Source organism: Salminus brasiliensis, chromosome 11, assembly GCF_030463535.1.
Source record: "Salminus brasiliensis chromosome 11, fSalBra1.hap2, whole genome shotgun sequence".
NCBI classification, from domain to species: Eukaryota; Metazoa; Chordata; class Actinopteri; order Characiformes; family Bryconidae; genus Salminus; species Salminus brasiliensis.
In genome coordinates, this window is record NC_132888.1 from 30,542,365 (window position 1) to 30,563,035 (window position 20,671).

Below are 20,671 nucleotides of genomic sequence, written 5' to 3' on the forward strand. Positions count from 1 at the left end.
ACTAAACGCAAACCAGATGGGATGGCATGTCACTGCAGGATGCTGGGGTAGCCATGCTGGTGCAGTGTGCCTTCAATTTTGAATAAATCCCCAACAGTGTCACCAGCAAAACACCCCCACACCATGACAGCTCCTCCTCCATGCTTCACAGTGGGAACCAGGTATATGGAATCCATCCATTCACCTTTTCTGCGTCTCACAAAGACACGGCGGTTGGAACCAAAGATCTCAAATTTGGACTCATCAGACCAAAGCACAGATTTCCACTGGTCTAATGTCCATTCCTTGTGTTTTTTGGCCCAAACAAATCTCTTCTGCTTGTTGCCTCTCCTTAGCAGTGTTTTCCTAGCAGCTATTTGACCATGAAGGCCTGATTTGCGCAGTCTCCTAACAGTTGTTCTAGAGATGGGTCTGCTGCTAGAACTCTGTGTGGCATTCAACTGGTCTGTGATCTGAGCTGCTGTTAACTTGCGATTTCTGAGGCTGGTGACTCGGATGAACTTGTCCTGAGAAGCAGAGGTGACTCTTGGTCTTCCTTTCCTGGGTCGGTCCTCGTGTGTGCCAGTTTCGCTGTAGCGCTTGATGGTTTTTTTGACTCCACTTGGGGACACATTTAAAGTTTTTGCAATTTTCCGGACTGACTGACCTTTATTTCTTAAAGTAATGATGGCCACTCATTTTTCTTTAGTTAGCTGATTGGTTCTTGCCATAATATGAATTTTAACAGTTGTCCAATAGGGCTGTTGACTTCTGCACAACACAACTGATGGTCCCAACCCCATTGATAAAGCAAGAAATTCCACTAATTAACCCTGATAAGGCACACCTGAAAACCATTTCAGGTGACTACCTCTTGAAGCTCATTGAGAGAATGCCAAGAGTGTGCAAAGCAGTAATCAGAGCAAAGGGTGGCTATTTTGAAGACACTAGAATATAAAACATGTTTTCAGTTATTTCACCTTTTTTTTGTTAAGTACATAACTCCACATGTGTTCATTCATAGTTTTGATGCCTTCAGTGAGAATCTACAATGTAAATAGTCATGAAAATACACAAAACGCATTGAATGAGAAGGTGTGTCCAAACTTTTGGCCTGTAGTGTAGCTAGATAGCTAGGCCAGAGCAACGGACATTAGCAGCAACCTTAAGTGACTATCAAACGAGATATTCGAGGACAGTTATTCATTTAGTGAATGTAATACTTTATTTATTTACTTAACTAGCAACTTAGGGAAGCTGTACCCTTTCGAAATATGCTTGTTGAGAGAATTTTGCATGCAAAAATGACACAACAAACAGGTCTGGGATAAGTGGGTTAAGTGCCTCCCTGTGGTTCTCTGGCAAAGCAGAACCAGGCCACAAAAAAGAACTGGTCTCCGTGCCTTTGAGATAGTGTTTGGCAGGCCTCCCAATACGGGATTAGGTCCACCATCACTGGATAACCAGTTACTTGACCACTCTCTCATGATGTATTGCGTCTGTGTCTAAGCAGGTGAAAGCAGTGCTGCCGCAACCAGCTGACCAGCCCTTTGACGACCACAAGCCAGGTGATCGGGTGCTGATACGGGACCTCCGCAGATGAAGGTGGAACCAGCCGAGCTGGTCATTATAGGGACACTGTATATCCTAACTGCTAAACATGATTCTGATGGCTCTGATGAAGTTTACTTCAGGCACCCAGGGAAGAATGACTTTTGGCAGTATGTTAATTTCACAGTCCATACATCAGGTGTAAATAATACTTTTAATAATACTCTTAATGCCACACGCCTCAGTTGATCCATTTGTTTTTGAAATACATCCAGACTCATATGAGACAGTGAATAGCACTTGGCTTAACCATACCTATGTGAGTGCAACTGAGACCTACCAGTTCCTTAAAGGGAAAGGGGCCACTGCGCCTTGGTGCATCTGAGTGCACATATAACCCTGTATTCCATGCATCCTTATCCTCATACTCGCCGTAATGCACTGAAGACCTTATCTGTACCCAACGAGCACAAATTAACCACTGAAGGAGAACGATTTGCTTAAGGTCTGAGTTGACAGCACTGCGACTAATGACCATCCAAAATTGCATGGCCCTTGATTTGCTCTTAGCCAAGAAAGGGGGAGTCTGTAGCATGCTTGGTAAACACTGCTGTACTTATATTCCCCCCAACGATGCTCAGGAGGGTAACATCAGCATGGTTTTGCGCCAAATGCGCACTGTAGCTGCCCAACTCAGAACGAGGGGTTGATTCATGGTCTTGGGGTTGGGGATCTATTCTAGCTGGCTTACGCAGTATATTCTTCGTGATCTTGCCCATTCTCATGTTATTGGTGCTTCTGCTTTGCTGTGGACCATTACTGTGTAATTGTATCACTGAAACTTTGTTTCACTGAGTTCAGGTGAGATATCAGCTCCTGCAGATTATGAAGGATCCTGAACTTGAAGAATTAGACAAAGAACTGGGGCTGGGGCTTTTGTTTGATGAAAGTAATCTGTAAACATGATTGATTAGAATCAAAGGGGGAAGTTGTAATGGAACTTGTTTATTAAAGTGATTCATAATCAGTAAGAGGGCATTATTAATTTCTTTTAATCAGTGATGATCATGTATGCTTGTGTAACTAGAACTGTTAGTTTTCTAACTCTCTGTACAGGCAGCAGTCTTATGTGGTGTTACTCTTTGGGACCCAAGTGGACTTTGAAGTGTTTTAGAGTAGAATATCCAACAATGAGAACACCGCGCTGAGGAGACATCCGCGGTGCCGGAGCAGGTGACGGCGAAGACGAAGAGCTGAAATATGCGAATCTGCATATTGCGTCCCACACAGAGATCCGATTTTGGAATACAGTCCAGATACAAGTCCCATGAAGTGACCAGGAGTAAAAGGGGTCTAAGTGACTACAGCTGTGGTCAGAATTAGATCCTGGTTGAAGGTGAAATGCTGGAAACATCCCTGCATTCAATAAATGAAGACATAAAAGGGTATAAATTCAGTGTATTCATGTTTAATGTACATGTGAAGATGTACACATCCCTTAAATGTTTCTAATGAAATAAAAAAAGCTGTATTAGAATGCAAAATAAACATAAATATAGTAAAAAACAAATCTTTAAGAATAACTGCAAACACAAATACAGTAAAAACATGTATTTTTATTAAATGCAGAATAAACACAAATACAGTAAAAAGAAAAAAAATTGAAAGTATATTAAAAGTTATGTGTGTGTGTGTGTGTGTGTTATAAATCAAACGGCAAATTAAAATGTTTTACACATACAGCAAAGGTTCTAGTAGGTCTCCTGGGCAGTCTCTGCATTGTTCATATTTGAATACAGAACAAAGGATAAATACATTACAAATGCATATACAGTGCCCTCCATAATTATTGGCACCCCTGGTTAAGATGTGTTCTTTAGCTTCTAATAAATTGAGTTTTTTTCTAAATAATATAGGGCCACGATGGAAAAAAGAGTAAAATCCAACCTTTAACTCATAAAATCACCTGTTCCACAATTATTGGCACCCCTAACATTTCTTAGGAAATAAATGTAATTAAAGTATTTCTGTCAATTCTACAGTAGTTTACGAAGTTGATCAGAGTATGTAGGAACATTTATTTGTAATTCACAACTTCCTGTTTCCCTGGGGTATAAATATGACGTGACACAGAGGCCATTTCTCTTCAACATGGGAAAGACAAAGGAACATACCATTCAAGTAAGGCAGATGTGTGTTGACCTCCACAAGTCAGGCAATGGCTACAAGAAAATAGCCACTCACCTACACCTGTCCATATCTACTGTCAGAGGAATTATTAAGAAGTTTAAAACAACTGGAACAGTGGTAAACAAGCCTGGACGAGGACGCAAGTTTATTTTGCCACCACGCACAGTGAGGAGGATGATAAGAGAAATAAAAAGGTCTCCAAAGCTCACTGTTACAGAATTGCAACAAATGGTAGCTTCTTGGGGTCACAAAGTCTCCAAAACAACCATCAGGCGCTATCTGCATGCCAACAAGCTGTTTGGGAGGCATGCACGGAAAAAAACTTTTCTCACTCACAATCATAAACGCAAACGTTTGGAGTTTGCTAAGCAGTACTGGAACTTCAACTGGGACCGTGTGCTTTGGTCAGATGAAACTAAGATAGAGCTTTTTGGCAACAAATGCTCTAAGTGGGTCTGGCGTAACACAAGAGCTGAGTATGCAGAAAAGCACCTCATGCCCACTGTGAAATATGGCGGAGGATCAGTGATGCTGTGGGCCTGTTTCTCTTCCAAAGGCCCTGGGAACCTTGTTAGGGTGCATGGCATCATGAATGCTTTGAAATACCAGGACATTTTAAAACAAAATCTGGTGGCTTCTGCCCAAAAGCTGAAGATGGGTCGTCACTGGGTTTTTCAGCAAGATAATGACCCAAAACATATGGCCAAATCTACACAGAAATGGTTCACCACACACAGAATCAAGCTCCTCCCATGGCCATCTCAGTCCCCAGACCTCAACCCCATTGAAAACCTGTGGGGTAAGCTGAAGAGGATAGTGCAGAGGAGAGGACCCAGGTCGCTGGATGACTTAGAGAGATTGTGCAAAGAGGAATGGTCAAAGATCCCTCAATCTGTATTCTCCCATCTTGTGAAACATTGGTTGTACAAAATGGGTTGTACAAAGTATAAACATCAGGGGTACCAATAATTGTGGCACACATGATTTGATGTTAAACAATTATTTCTTAATGTTTAAAGGTTGGATTTTTTCCATTGTGGTCCTATATTATTTAGAAAAAAACTCAATTTATTAGAAGCTAAAGAACACATCTTAACCAGGGGTGCCAATAATTATGGAGGGCACTGTATACATAAAGGACATACCCATAAAAGATATGTCCCAAATTGGTCCTTCTTGGTTAGTAATGGCTGAAGTTACTGCCCTTTCCTAAAGACACCCATCATTCAACGCAACACAATTACAAAAGTCTCCACTCCATGTTTAAAAATGTTGCAACTCCAGCTAAACATGACGCTCATTTTTAAGGAGGCAACCAATAAAATGAGAGTAAGGGTGAGACAGATTTACTCATGTTTATGTCTAAATCATTTGAAGCAAACATGACCCAACCTACCTCTGCACCGTCTTCCCCTCCAATTACCTGCCCACTTTGTTCCATCTCTCCCGCTCAAATTAGACGAGGTCCTGATACTTTTCTTCAGTCACTGTTCAGAATCACATCTTGGCTTTGTGTTGGAAAAATTACGCATTTTAAGGAACAAATGGCTTCATTTGTTTATTCTAATAATAAATGAATGACATTTGGTAGATATATTTTAAAAAGTAATAAATCTTTTTATTATCAGTGTGATATTTAATATATTAAGGATAGTCAAAGATAGTCATTCATGTAAGGGCCAGTAATATTGGCCTGTGGATATCTAAAGTGACTAAGGATAATATTCAAGAGGAGACTACACTGGCCCAGGCGATATGCTCTGCTGCTTGCCCTCAGGCTTACTGCAGACTCACAGCGCTAAACTGCTGGATGTCCAAGTGGTGTTCAGAAAATCATGTGGGCTTCATAGACAACTGGATAAAGTATGAGGACAAGCCTGGTTTTATAGGCAGGGATGGTGGAGTCCACCCCACGCGGGAGGGTGCTGCCTTACTTTCATGCAGCATAGCCCACAGTCTTTTAGTTAGTCTGCAGAGTTTGATTTGTTCTGATTGTTCTATCAGATGTATGAAGTGGAGAATTTAGCATTTCATTTCAGCTCATTTCACCTGTGTGGGGTGAAACTTTTGGCGTTCTCGGTCAGGTACTTTAAACTGCAGGATGTGGGAAAATGAACATTTTATTTTAGGTCTTTTCAACTGTGTGAAATTCTGTTTCAGGTACTTTAACCTAGATACAGTGGGGTATGAAATGTTTGATTTCTGATATTTACAGTATTTTTAGGATTACATTTCAGGGGGGTGAATCATGTTATCTGAAAAATAGGCTACGCTAACCCTCTTATAGAATCCATAGGGGGCGCTACAAGCTCTGTGTTGAATGTGAAGCGCAACACTGTATCCCGTATTCAGAGCTATGCTACTGAATTCTGTATGAAAAGTAGCAGGACTTTCCTACAGACCACAGTAACAGAACACTGTTCTACAAGAATAGAGTAGCGTAACGAGGTGTTACAGAACACAGTAGCCTGAAACTGTTCATTCACAGAGTAGCATAATGCTTTCATACAGAAAACATTAGAATAATTATTTTAATACAGAATACAGTACCAGTACTCTTTCAACCAGAATACGGTAGCATAACACTACACAACCAGCATAGAGGAGCATAACTCATACAGAATACAGTATTCAATTCAAATACATTTTATTTATACAGCGCTTTCACAACAAATGTGGTCACACAGCAGCTTTACAGAGATCGTTTGAGCAAGCCAGTGGCAACAGTGGCAAGGAAAAAGAGGAACCCATCCTCCTCTGGTCGACACCGGATAGCACAATGAAAAGCAAAACAGGAATAAAACACGGAATTAAGGGAGTATGGCCAAGGTGCCGTCAAGCCATAAAAAGATGAACAGGAGTGAAATGGTAAAGTCCATGCAGGTACACTGTCACAAGCACAGCCATGCAGTGAGGGGAGGATGACTCCATTAGAGGCCCCAGAACCAGACAGCGGGCAGGAGGGTGGTGGAGAGAGCCAGGTCTGCTGATGGAACAGTTGAAACTGGGCATCAACACATGGGAAAGAGAGAGAAAACACAAAGGGTTAGGAGTGGAAGGGAAGGGGGTTTCACAGCAAAAAAACTTTCAAAAACTTTTTAGAAGGGTTACAGCAGGACAGGGTAAGCAAGAGCAGCCAAACACAAATGCACTCGCACCAGCAGGGGGCAACTCAGCACATGGGGGGGAAGAGAGAAAGAAAAGGTTTAGGTTTATATATGAATATGAACAGCACTGGAACACCGCTCAAGCACAACAAAGCAGCAAAACAATTTATACAGAACACAGCAGTGTAATTTTTCATACAAAACACAAGCAGGACACAGCAGCCCAACATGGTTCAAGCAGAACATAAGCAAGTGGCACAGCAGCGAAATATCGTTCAAGCACAAGACAGCAGCGAAACAATTTTGATGCAGGACACAGCAGCCCCACATGGTAAAAGCAGAACACAGTAGTGAAATGTTGTTCAAGCAGAACACAGCAGTGAAATACCAATCAAGCAGAATACAAGCAAGTGGCACAGCAGTGAAATACAAATCAAGCAGGACACAGCAGCGTAACAATTTTTAGGTAAAACACAAGCAGGACACAGCAGCCCAACACGGTTCAAGCTGAAGACAAGCAAGTGGCACAGCTGCAGCCACCTTTAGCACTGTGCTTGCAAGGCAATCTCGAGAAAAATTTAATTTTTAGACACAGCAGCATATTTATTATAAAGAACACAGTTAATTGACATCGTTCAAGCAGAACACAGCAGCGTAACAATTTTAATGAAAAACACAAGCAGGACACAGCAGCAAAATACCAATCAAGCAGAACACAAGCAAGTGGCACAGCAGCTAAATCTCGTTCAAGCAGAACACAGCAGCGTACCAACGATCATACAAAATACAAGCAGGGCATAGCAGCCCAACATGGATCAAGCAGAACACAAGCAAGTGGCACAGCTGCAGCCACATTTAGCACTGTGCTGGCAAAGCAATCTTGTAAAAAATTGGAGACTGTGGGTGCAAAAGTTTTACCTGTTTCTTACGGAGAGTGGGATTGTTGAGGAGTCGGAAAAGTACAATGCGCCACCTTTCTGCACGTCGCTGGGGAAGATGCAGTAAAGGTCTACAACATGTTACAATTCAGTGAGGAAAATAAATAAATAAATAAATAAAAATAATGAAGAAAAGGTTTAGGTTTATATATGAATATGAACAGCACTGTAACACCGTCCAAGCACAACAAAGCAGCAAAACAATTTACATGCAAAACACAAGCAAGACACAGCTGCACAACACCGTTCAAGCAAGACATGGTAGAGAAGTATTATTCAAGCAGGACACAGCAGCCCAACATGATTCAAGCAGAATACAAGCAAGTGGCACAGCTGCAGCCACCTTTAGCACTGTGCTGGCAAGGCAATCTCTTGGAAAATTGGAGACTGTGGGTGCAAAAGTTTTACCTGTTTGTCACAGAGTGGGATTGTTAAGGAGTTTGAAAAAGTCCAATGCCCCCACCTTTCCGCACGTCGCTGGGGAAGATGCAGTGAAGGTTTACAACATGTTAAAATTCAGTCAGGAAGAAACTGAAACAAGAAATGTGCTGAAAAACAAGTTCAGCGATTACCGAGAGTCAAGAAAGAACCTACCCCTATGTTCACCATTTGTTCTTCACGAGAGCTCAGGATCCAGGTGAAAGCAATGAGGCGTACGGGAGGAATTCGGGAACCGGGAACTGCAGAATTCAGCAAAGTATTCACATATTCTGGCCACCGCATGTCACTGTTGGGAAAGCTACCACTCACCTGTGAACACAAAATGCTAAATTGAATTTCACATATGGTTGACTGTGATGTACCAGCAATACTAGGACGTGAGACATGGGAGATGTTAGGTGTGGTTTAAAGAGTGCATGGAATCACAACGTAAAATGACATTCTGATAGACAGTCATCTGTTCACTATTCTTGGATTCCTACCAGGACATCACCACATTCAGTACATCCCATGGTCCCACCAGTGATTCATCCACCAAGAAAAGTCCTGATTGCCCTGAAAGACAACAATCATTGATGAGCTACACAAAATTAAGGGGTGTAAGTCACTAAACAGCATGAACCGAACGACTGGGTAAGCAGTAGGGTCACAGTGGTGAGGATTTTGGCAGATGCACCTTCAGATCACATCACAAATCCGGTACATGGCCATGTGCTCTCTGCAGAAGGTCTCAATCTAGATCGAGAGAAAGTGAGAGCTGTAACACACATGCCTACACCAAAAAACAAGCAGGCACTCATGAGATTCATGGTCATGATTCACTACCTTTCCAAGTTTATTCCCAGCCCATCTAAAGTCAGCGCACTGATCCAGAGATCCAAACATACTGGACATTCAAACCAGAAAAGCAAAATACAGATTCAAGACAAGCTGCAGAGAAGACAACTCACGCAGAAAAGTTATGACCGACAGAAAAAGAGCCCACCAAGCATATACATGCGGAACAAGGTGAGAATTCAGAGAGTGCAACCTGCTATCATGATCAGCCACGATTCTTAACAGTCCAGACACCAGATGGAAGAACCTATAGGAGAAACAGAAAACAGAACACACATTCACAGGACACAGTTCAAGTTCCTGTCCCTCTCCAGATGTGGTTATGAACAGAAACAGAAACAAATGTCCTGCTTATGAACAAGTGTGTCACTTTACCAAAAATGTGTCTAACAAAACAAATCAAAGCAGAAGGAGAAAAGAAATCATGCAGTTGAACAAAATGCAGAGGTTTACTCATTGGAAAAGCTGAAATCAGAAAAACATCAACACTGTCACAACAAAAGTGAACAGAATAACTGGACTGTAAATAAAACTACAAGAACTCTGCATTCAGCACCAGTGTCCAACTTGAAAACAATGTCATCGCAGCACAGATCTACAAATCAAAAATGCAAGATTGAATTTTACATTGTTGACAGTGCAATACTAGGACGTGAGACATGCGAGATGTTAGGTGTGGTTTAAAGATGGAAGAACCTAAAGGAGAAACAGAAAACACATCCTCAGGACGACTGAAAAAGAGTTTCCATCAGAATCACCTAATGTTGTTGCCGATTCCCGTTTCGAGCCGCAGGTCAGTGAATCCGGTCCACCTGCAGAAACTGGTATTGCAAAACAAACCAGACTTACCTGAGACACATCCGAGAACGGCATTCTTCACAAGGTCAGGAAGACAAGAAAACACAAGGACTGAATCTGGAACACACATACAGTGCACATTTAGAATATTCACAAACACATTCAGAGGACACGGTTCAAGCTCCTGTCCATCTGCTGACTGAATTTAAAGTTACTGTCATTTATTGCATCTTAGATTTGTTTAGGTTATTCTGCAGTGTCAAGCTATTCTCATATATGAATAAAAACAAATAAACAAACAAAAAAAAAAAAGTGGGGATGTCACCTGTTATGTACCAAAGAGGCAACAAAACACAAAGTATATCACCGAGTCGTCCTTAGTCCATACTTTACACTGAGGAACCGGTAAGAAGAGAGGAAAACAAGCAGAGGGGAAAACCGGCAGTGGTGTTCGAGGAGCCCTCAGCTTTTCTCGGGCCCATTGAAAGCACTGACGCGTACACCACAGACCTGAAGAAGGCAAAAGACCACAAATTCAGTGAGTTGCATGACTCGTTAATCAGAGACAGGACTGTTTGTGGTATTGGGGAAGACTAATTGTGGGCAAGGTTGCTGAGGAAAACAGATCGGACACGGACAAAGGCCATGAATATCTGCTGTACAAATGAAGGGACATCAAGTGAAGTGAAAAAAAAGTGCTCAATGACATACAAAACAGAACGACAGAAACAAAACAAACAGTTGGGTTTGAACACAAGAGCAAATCCAAAATAGCTAAAAATGAACAAGCAACAGAAGCAAGCTGCTCCAGATGTGGTTATGAACATAAACAGAAACAAAGCATGCAGTTGAACAAAAGGCAGAGCAGGAAGATTTCTTCATTGGAACAGTTGAAATCAGAAAAACAGAATATTAGAGAAACCTCAACACTGTCACAACAAAAGTGAAAAGAGTAACTGGACTGAAAATAAAACAAGAACTTTGCATTCAGCACCAGTGTTTAAACTTAAAGACAAGGTCATCACAGCACAGATCTACAAATCAGATTTGAAACAGAACTCAAATCAAAAATGCATGATTAAATTTCTCATTGTTGACAGTGATGTACAAGCAATACTAGGACATGAGACATGATGAAAGAACCTGTAGGAGAAACAGAAGACACCTCCTCAGGGCGGCTAAAAGAGTCCCCATCGGCATCACCCAATGTTGTTGCAGATTCCTGTGTCGAGCCGCAGGTCAGGGAATCCGGTCCACCTGTAGAAGCCGGTATTGCAAAACAATCTGACTTACCTGAGTCACATCCGAGAGAGGCATAGAGAGGCTTTCTTCCACAGACCTGAAAAAGGCAAAAGACCATGAATTCGGTGAGGTGCATGACTCGTTAATCAGAGACAGGACTGTTTGTGGTATTAGGGAAGACTAATTGTGGGCAAGGTTGCTGAAAGAAACAGATCAGACATAGACAAAGGCCATGAATATCTGCTGTGCAAATAAAGGGACATCAAATGAAAAAAAAAAAAAAAGCGTTCAATGAAAAACAAAACAGAACGACAGAAACAAAACAAACAGTTGGGTTTGAACACAAAAGCAAATCCAAACAAGCGAAAAATGAACAAGCAACAGAAGCAAGCTGCTCCAAATGTGGTTATGAACACAAACAGAAACATGTCCTGCCTATGGCCAAGTGTGTAAATCCTGCAACAGAAATCACTTTACCAAAAATGTGAAAAACAAAATCAGAGCAGAATGAGGGGAGAAAAAAAAAAAAATCATGCAGATGAACAAGGCAAAAATCATAGCAAAAACTTTTTAGAAGGGTTACAGCAGGACAGGGTAGGCAAGAGCAGCCAAACGCATTCGCACCCACAGACAGCAGGGGGCAGCTCAGCACACGGAAAAGAGAGAAGAAATGAAGAAAAAAAAAAAAATAGTAAACAATAATAATGAAGAAGAAGGATTATATTTAAATATGAAAATGAACAGCATTGTAACACCGCTCAAGCACAAAGCAGTCAAACAATTTATACAGAACACAGCAGTGTAACCATTCTCATGCAGAACAGAAGCAGGACAAAGCAGCCCAACACCGTTCAAGCAAGTGGCACAGCAGCGAAATATCGTTCAAGCACAAGACAGCAGCGTAACAATTTTGATGCAGGACACAGCAGCCCCACATGGTAAAAGCAGAACACAGCAGTGAAATACCATTCAAGCAGGACAGAGCAGCGTAACAATTTTGATGCAGAACACAAGCAGGACACAGCAGCCCAACACGGTTCAAGCTGAACACAAGCAAGTTGCACAGCTGCAGCCACCTTTAGCACTGTGCTTGCAAGGCAATCTTGTAAAAAATTGGGGACTGTGGGTGCAAAAGTTTTACCTGTTTCTTACAGAAAGTGGGATTGTTGAGGAGTCTGAAGAAGTCCAATGCGCCACCTTTCCGCACTTCGCTGGGGAAGATGCAGTGAAGGTCTACAACATGTTACAATTCAGTGAGGAAGAAACTGAAACCACAAATGTGCTGAAAAACAAGTTCAGGGATTGCTGAGTCAAGAAAGAACCTACCCTATGTTCACCATTTGTTCTTCACGAGAGCTCAGGGTCCAGCTGAAAGCACTGAGGCGTACGGGAGGAATTTGGGGACCAGAAACTGCAGAATTCAGCAAAGTACTCACATATTCTGGCCACCGCATGTCACTGCTGGGAAAGCTACAGCTCACCTGTGAACACAAAAGCCAAAAATGCAAAAATGAATTTCACATATTGTTGATGGTGATGTACCAGCAGTACTAGGGCGTGAGACATGGGAGATGTTACAGCAGGACAGGGTAGTAAAGAGCAGCCAAACACAAATGCACTCGCACAAGCAGACAGCAGGGGCAGCTCAGCACATGGGGGAGAGAGAAGAAATGAAGGAAAAAATAAAATTAAAAAAAAGGTTTAGGTTTATGTATGAATATGAACAGCACTGTAACACCACTCAAGCACAACAAAGCAACAAAACAAATTATACAGAGCACAGCATCATCATTTTCATGCAAAACAAGCAGGACACAGCAGCGTAACAATTTTTATGCAGAACACAGCAGCCCAACATGGTTCAAGCAGAACACAGTAGTGAAATATCGTTTAAGCAGGGCACAGCAGCATAACGTTGATGAAAAACACGCAGGACAGCAGCGAAAATATTATACAGAACAAGTGACACTGTTCAAGCAGAACACAGCAGCGTAACAAATTTGATGCAAAACACAAGCAGGACACAGCAGCCCAACACGGTCGAAGCAGCACACAAGCAAGTGGCACAGCTGCAGCCACCTTTAGCACTGTGCTTGCAAGGCAATCTCATCAAAAATTGGATTTTTAGGTGCAAAAGTTTTACCTGTTTCTTACCGAGAGTGGGACTGTTGAGGAGTCTGAAAAAGTCCAATGCGCCACCTTTCCACACGTCGCAGGGAAAGATGCAGTGATTGTCTACAACATGTTACAATTCAGAGAGAAAGAAACTGAAACAAGAAATGCGCTGAAAAACAAGTTCAGCGATTACTGTGAGTCAAGAAAGAACCTACCCTATGTTCACCATTTGTTCTTCACAAGAGCTCAGGATCCAGGTGAAAGCATACGGGAAGAATTCGGGGACCAAAAACTGCAGAATTCAGCACAGTACTCACATATTCTGGCCACTGCATGTCACCGTTGGGAAAGCTACCACTCACCTGTGAACACAAAAGCCAAAAATGCTAAACTGAATTTCACATATTGTTGACGGTGATGTACCAGCAATACTAGGACGTGAGACATGGGAGATGTTAGGTGTGGTTGAAAGAGTGCATGGAATCACAAAGTAAAATGACATTCTGAAAGACATTGATCTGTTCACTGTTCTTGGATTCCTACCAGGACATCACCACATTCAAGTAGATCCCATGGTCTCAGCAGTGATACATCCACCAAGAAAAGTCCCGATTGCCCTGAAAGACAACAATCATTAATGAGCTACACAAAATGGAGAAAAGGGGTGTAATCACCGAACCGAACGACTGGATAAGTATCATGGTCACAGTGGTGAGGATTTAGGCAGATCAACCTTCATGATGAAAGTTCCAAGCTCTGCACACTGAACATACCCATTGAAAGATACAGATTTCTCTGACTTTCTTTTGGAGTGTCCTCAGCTTCAGAGGTATTCCAAAGGTCAATTGCAGACTATTAAAGGCCTGGAAGGTGTCTTCAACGTTCCGAACGATATCTTAGTCTGGGGTGAAACGGTTAAGGAAACATGACGGCAGGCTCATCCAAGCGCTGAAAACGGAAAGACAGTGGAACCTGAAACTCAACAAAAACAAGTGCAAGATCAGATCATCCCAAATGCGGTACATGGCCATATGCTCGCTGCAGAAGGTCTCAATCCAGATCAAGTGAGAGCTGTAACACACATGCCTGCACCAGAAAACAAACAGGCACTCATGAGATTAATGGGCATGATTCAGTACCTTTCCAAGTTTATTCCCAACCTGTCTGAAGTCAGTGCACCTCTCAGAAAAATGCTCGAGCATGACACTCCGTGGCAAGTCGAGCACAAAGCTATGAAAAACTGAAATCTCTGGTACTGGTAACACCATGGTACTGGTACACCATCTGTAGATGCGAGCTCAGAAGGCTTCGGAGCAGCAGTTCTGCAGGAGGGAAAGCCAGTGGCTAAATTACATTACGAAAGGCAACAGCAAATGATTCAGAGATGCAGCTACTACACACAAGGACCATGGAAGGATGGCCCAATGAGGAAAAATCCAAAACATACTGGACATTCAAAAAAGAAAAGCAAAATGCAGATTTAAGACAAGCTGTAGAGAAGACAACTCAAGCAGAACAGCTATTATGACAGACAGACAAAGAACCCACCAAGCATATACATGTGGGACAAGGTGAGAATTCAGAGAGGGCAACCTGCTATCATGATCAGCCACGATTCTTCACAGTCCAGACGCCAGATGGAGAAACCTATAGAAGAAACAGAAAACACATTCACAGGACACAGTTCAAGTTCCTGTTCTTCTCCACATGTGGTTATGAACATTAACAGAAACAATATCCTGCTTATGGACAAGTGTGCAAATCCTGTAACAGCAAAATCACTTCACCAAAAATGTGTCTAACAAAACAAATCAGAACAGAATGAGGGGGGAAAAAAATCATGCAGTTGAACAAAAAGGCAGAGCAGGAAGATTTCTTCATTGGAAGAGTTGAAATAAGAAACAAAAACAGGAGTATTAGATAAACATCAACACTGTTACAACAAAAGTCAATAGAATAACTGCACTGAAAATAAAACAAGAACATTGTTTTCAAGTTGGACACTGGTGCTGAATGCAAGGTCATCTCAGGAAATGTCTACAAGTCACTTAGATTTGAAACAAAACTCCAGAATTCAGCTTGAAAACCGCTCACATATTCTAGACACTGCAAGTCACCGTTAGAAAAGCTAACGCTCACCTGTGAACACAAAAGCCACAAATGCAAGATTGAATTTCACATTGTTGACAGTGATGTACCAGCAATACTAGGACGTGAGACATGCGAGACGTTAGGTGTGGTTTAAAGATGGAAGAACCTATAGAAACAGAAAACACCTCAGGACGACTGAAACAGTTCCCATCAGCATCACCCAATGTTGCAGATTCCTGTGTCAAGCAGCAGGTCAGTGAATCTGGTCCACCTGCAGAAACTGGTACTGCAAAACAATCAGACTTACCTGAGACACATCCGAGAGAGACATTCTTCACAAGGTCAGGAAGACAAGTGAAAACGCCAGCAAGATAAAAGGACTGAATCTGGAACACACATACAGTACACATTTACAATATTCACACACACATTCAGAGGACACGGTTCAAGCTCCTGTCCATCTGCTGACTGAATTTAAAGTTACTGTCATTTACTGCAGCTCAGATTTGTTTAGGTTATTCTGCAACATCAAGCTATTCTCATAAATATGGTGTCAAATGTACAGTTCATGTAGTTCAGTTCAGAGACTTCATCTCATTTCCCTTGAGTTTTAAAGCATTACGGTTCGCCAGTGTTTGTATGAACGTTGTTGAGAGTCCTGCACAGCCCAAATCATCCTCATTTATAGTTCTATTCATATTAAGAGAAACAAAAATATATAAATTCAAGTGTGGAGATTTCACATGTTCTGTAGCTAAGAGGCAGCCCTAGCTAAGAATCACGCAGCTCACCCAAAAGTACTAAAGTGTAAGTGTAGCACAGAGTCGTCCTTCCTCCATACTTTACACTGAGGAACTGAACCGGTTAGCAGAGGGAAAAACGGCCGTGGTGGTCGAGGAGCTCCTCGGCTTTTCCGGGGTCACGCAGACGCCGCCAGTCCCTCTCCGGTGCGGGAGTGGAGACGACGACTCTCGGTGTCCGTCGCGCCGGTAGTGCTGGAGCTCAGACGCCGCGTTGGAGGAGTCACGGGTCAAGCTGGACGACTTCCTTGCAGAGCGGCTGGAAAGCTCGTTTTTCCGCGGTCGCCATGTTTCTCGAGGGTAAAGAGAAAAACGCAAAGGGCGGGTAGTGAGACAGAGGACTGTACAGTAACACAGACAGCACAAGGATTCCAACAAGTGCCTCAGATGAAGAAGACAAAGCTCACATTACGGACTATAAAGTAGGATGGCCGGTCGAAGCTCTGTGTGGAATCACGGCTCGAGCTTTGAAAGCAGGGCCGCATCGAAACAGCAGCTCCGAGTCTCCTGAAAATACCTACGATCACGTGACCGCCGGAAACGAAGCTTCGTTACGTCACTGGAACGCAATCGCGGGTCAATGCGCGTGAGTTTCCGGTCCCGCTGTAGACGAGCTGCATATAATCTGAAATATGTTCTTAAATAAAACGGAAATACAGAACATGTGTGAATTTGCTTCACTTTCATGATAAAATTATTGACATTCCTCAGCATTCAAGGGTTTTTACTGGAGACGATGTGAAATGACCTTGAATAAAAACATTTTACAGCTCTATTTCTGTGTTCAACAGATGTACAGTCTACATGCACATTCAACAGTGCTGTTTTTCCCTTAATCTAATAGTGTCAAACATGCTGTTTTGTTTAGGAGGAGAGTAAAGGAATTACACACTCAGATGAAATTCATTCAGTTAAAGGAAGAAACGCAGTCCGACATCGCTGTATGGAGCAGTTTGGACAAAGCTTATGAACACAAGTGAATCAGGCAGTGGTGGTGTAGTATTGTATTTGTACAACAGGTGGCGCAGTACAGCTTCAAATGAACCACTTCGGCTTCAAATGGTTAAAAAGCCTCGTTCTGCTCATCCCTGATACAAAGATATGACTGGGAGAAACAAGCAGCAGGAGAGCAGCGCTGGACCTGTCAGCCGGAAGTGACGTGTCTGTCCAGTAGAGACAGATTTCTTCTACAGTGTTAAAGTTTTCATTTCACTTCATTTATTTTTTAATAAATTCAATTACATCATGATTTCCAGTACTGAAGTTTACACTTTCTGTCTCTCAGTGTTTTCATCTGCAAGCTTTAAAGACGCTGAGAATTAACCTTTTTAATAAAATAACAAAATATATCAAATGTTTAAATCTGTATGATTTACAGTTTAGTACTATAAATATGTATGATGTACTAAATGTGGATTGTTCATCAAATAAACAACATAGAAATACTATGGCAGCATATTCTGGACTTTCTAAATGAAATCAAATATGCTAATTAAACAGTGTGTGTACAATTGCATATGAGTGTACAGTGTTTAAAGCGTTATCTAAATGAGGAGCTTTAGCAGTTTTGAGTTTATGGAAGATTTTCCACCTGCAATCCTCATCGTCGCTCCAGCTTTGCCCAAATGAAGCTGTAGTCCAGTTGTGTTGGGACGAGGCGCAGTCACCGGTATCGCCCCTTCCAGTCTGTCAGTCTACTTCAAGGAGGCACCCAGGACAGACGTTCCCGATAGAGCCAGGTGAGTTCATGTGAACTAGCTGCTTTTAAGCTGATCTTTTACCTTATATGTGACCATAAACGTACAGTGAATATTTGAAAGCTTGGTTTTCTGGTTTCGTGTGTGTTTGTACTTTAGCTGTACGACTGGAGGAGCTAACTTGCTAGCGCTGCTGATGTTCGGCGTTAACTTAGAAACTTCGGGAGCTCTAACCTTTCTAAAAGAGGCTCTTATTTTCCACGTTGTTGGAAAAGGTCCTGATAAAAACGGACTAACTTTTATATACTGTTTCATCCGACAACACAGGCTTTCTGCCGTTAGCTGTTTTAGCTGATCTTGTTGTTTCCTCCAGTAGGAATATTAGTTAGAGTTAATAGCTGATGCTGAGCTGCATTAGCTCTGTTTAACTCAACTTTACCTCACATATTTCATTAGTTCTTATTTAAGTGAGAATTGAAAACTTCCAGGGTCACATTTTAGCTCTGAAGCGTAATGAAAAAGTACTGATTGCTTTACAGTATCTGAAAGTAGTCCTCCTTCTAAGTAGCAGAATTAAACAGCTCCAGAAGCTGCTGCTTGTCTAGATATTGGGAGGCAGGGGCTGAATCTGCTAGTCCTGCTCATACTTTGGCAACACAAGGTAAAATGAATTTGTGGGTTTTATTAGATCCTGAAATGTATTTGCAGAGACTCTGAATTGATGTAGTTAATTAGCATGTTTTCCTCTCTGACTAAAAACATTTGGTTTAACCTTAACCTTACTTCTACCTGTGCTGTAGGAGGTCTCCCACGTGAGACTTCTAAACCTGAGCCATTTCCAGTATCGACAGCAAGTCTGTTTATTTACTATTTTTATCAGACCTCTGTTTATACCAACCAACCACTTAATGAATTCCCTCTTGTATCTACATGCTTTGTCCATATAATCAGCAGAAGCTTCCAGCCAGCAGTAATAAATCTACATGCTTTTTAGGACATTTCTGGGACTTCAGTCATTCTAAGGACAAGATTGTTGACTGCCAATCATCGCCCTCCTACTTTGAGCTCCACCTTTCAGTGGCTACATTTGGTTTAGAAATTTGACGCTTAGTTTGTTCCCACCCTAATAAGTGTACGCAAGCTCCTCTTTCTCAAGTAAAGTATGGAAAGTGATTCTTTCCATGTCTCCCCTCCTTGTAGCAGACATGGATTGATCCAGTTTATGATTGTGTATCAAGTTCATATACCTAAAACCAAAAGTAAAGAAGTAGTACTGAATTCCACTTGTGACAGATGTAAACGGACACTCACAACAACTGGAATGATTCATAGGATCCTTGATGTGGGAGTCTCTCTTGATTTGTACAGTTATTCTGTTCATTTCAACATTTGAAGGACTGGTAAACATTAAGGTTCAGTTGAAGACTCTTCAGTTTTGTCCTGAGAGGTTTGGGCTTCAAGGTCGTGGCCACATCCAAAAGTTACCCCAACTAAGTGGCTGTTAAAATAATAGACAACAGCCCTGATTTCCTGCGCTGGGAAGTGGACGTTCTCAGAATAGTGAACCACCCTCACATTGTTCACGTCCATGAAATCTTGAACGAGACGGGCAGGTGTTCATCGTGATTGAGTCTGCCGCAACGGATCTAATGGGAATGTGATCTCCACAAATGGAGTTATGTAATAACTGAAGTTTGGGAGAAGGACCACGCCCAAACTTCTCCCCTCCATTTCTTCACACTATAAAACCGTTCCTCTCCCTTCTCGTTCTCCTGACGAAAACTTGCACAGACCAAGCTGTACCCGCCTATTCTGTGCGTCACTCACCTTCGCCTTTCCCGACATGGATCTCGACATTACCAGCTCTTCTCTCTCGACCGGCGTTGTCTCTCTCCTGCCCCTCCTCATTCCGCTCTGCGGCTCAGGTCGATTCGTTTCTGTTCTAGCCACTCCTGCTAGTGGGTCTCATCCGGCTCTTCCTGATGCGGCCGCTCTCGTCTCCCTCATTCTGGTTCCCAGCGTTGCCTCGGATTTTCGCCGTCCTCCCCAACTGCACGCGGCTGCTCTCTGCGTCCCAGACGTACTGCACCCACGCCGGCTTCTCCCGTGCCTCTGGTGCTTCCACGCGCCTCTTCTTTGAAGTCCAGTTCCCCTCGCATCTTGGATTAGACCGTTGTCAAGCTCCAGAAGGTTCTCCAAGACCGTAGGGTCTCCTTTACTCACTCTGCTCCCAAGGCTGAATTTTGTAACTCTGTATCTCTCCTCCTTAGGAGGTAAACAACCCGCTTTCTGAGTCGGATTTCCGTCTCAGCTATGCCACTGTGGACCACGCCATCGCCTTGATTAAACTGGCTGGCCGTGGTGCTTGGCTGTCCAAGGCTGATGTTGTCTCAGCCACAACATCCCCATGGATGCCAAAACGTGGTCCAAACAGTACCCCAACCAAGTGACTCTAAAAATATTGCATATGGTGATGAACTCGGATGAGGATTCTGATTTCCTGCCCCGGGAACTTGATATTCTCTAGTAGGGATCCTCTCTCACATCATTCACATCCATGACATTTCAATATCCTCATCAACCAGCCAAAACCGGGTTCTTCCAGCTCCTCAGTGCCACGATCTATCTGCACCAGCAGGACTTTCTCACTCGTGACCACAAAAGTAAAAAAGGACTGCTGACTGCTGATGACCAGGTCAAACTTCAGTTTTGGTAATAATACAGAATCAATTATTCCTATAAAACATTGTTATAACTTTAAAACAGATATACACACAGTGAGCTCAAAGTCCTCCATTACTATAGTTACAGCATATTAAATATCAAAGATTTTTACTAAACTAAATATTTTTATACATTTCATGTAATGTCCACTTTGTGCTACA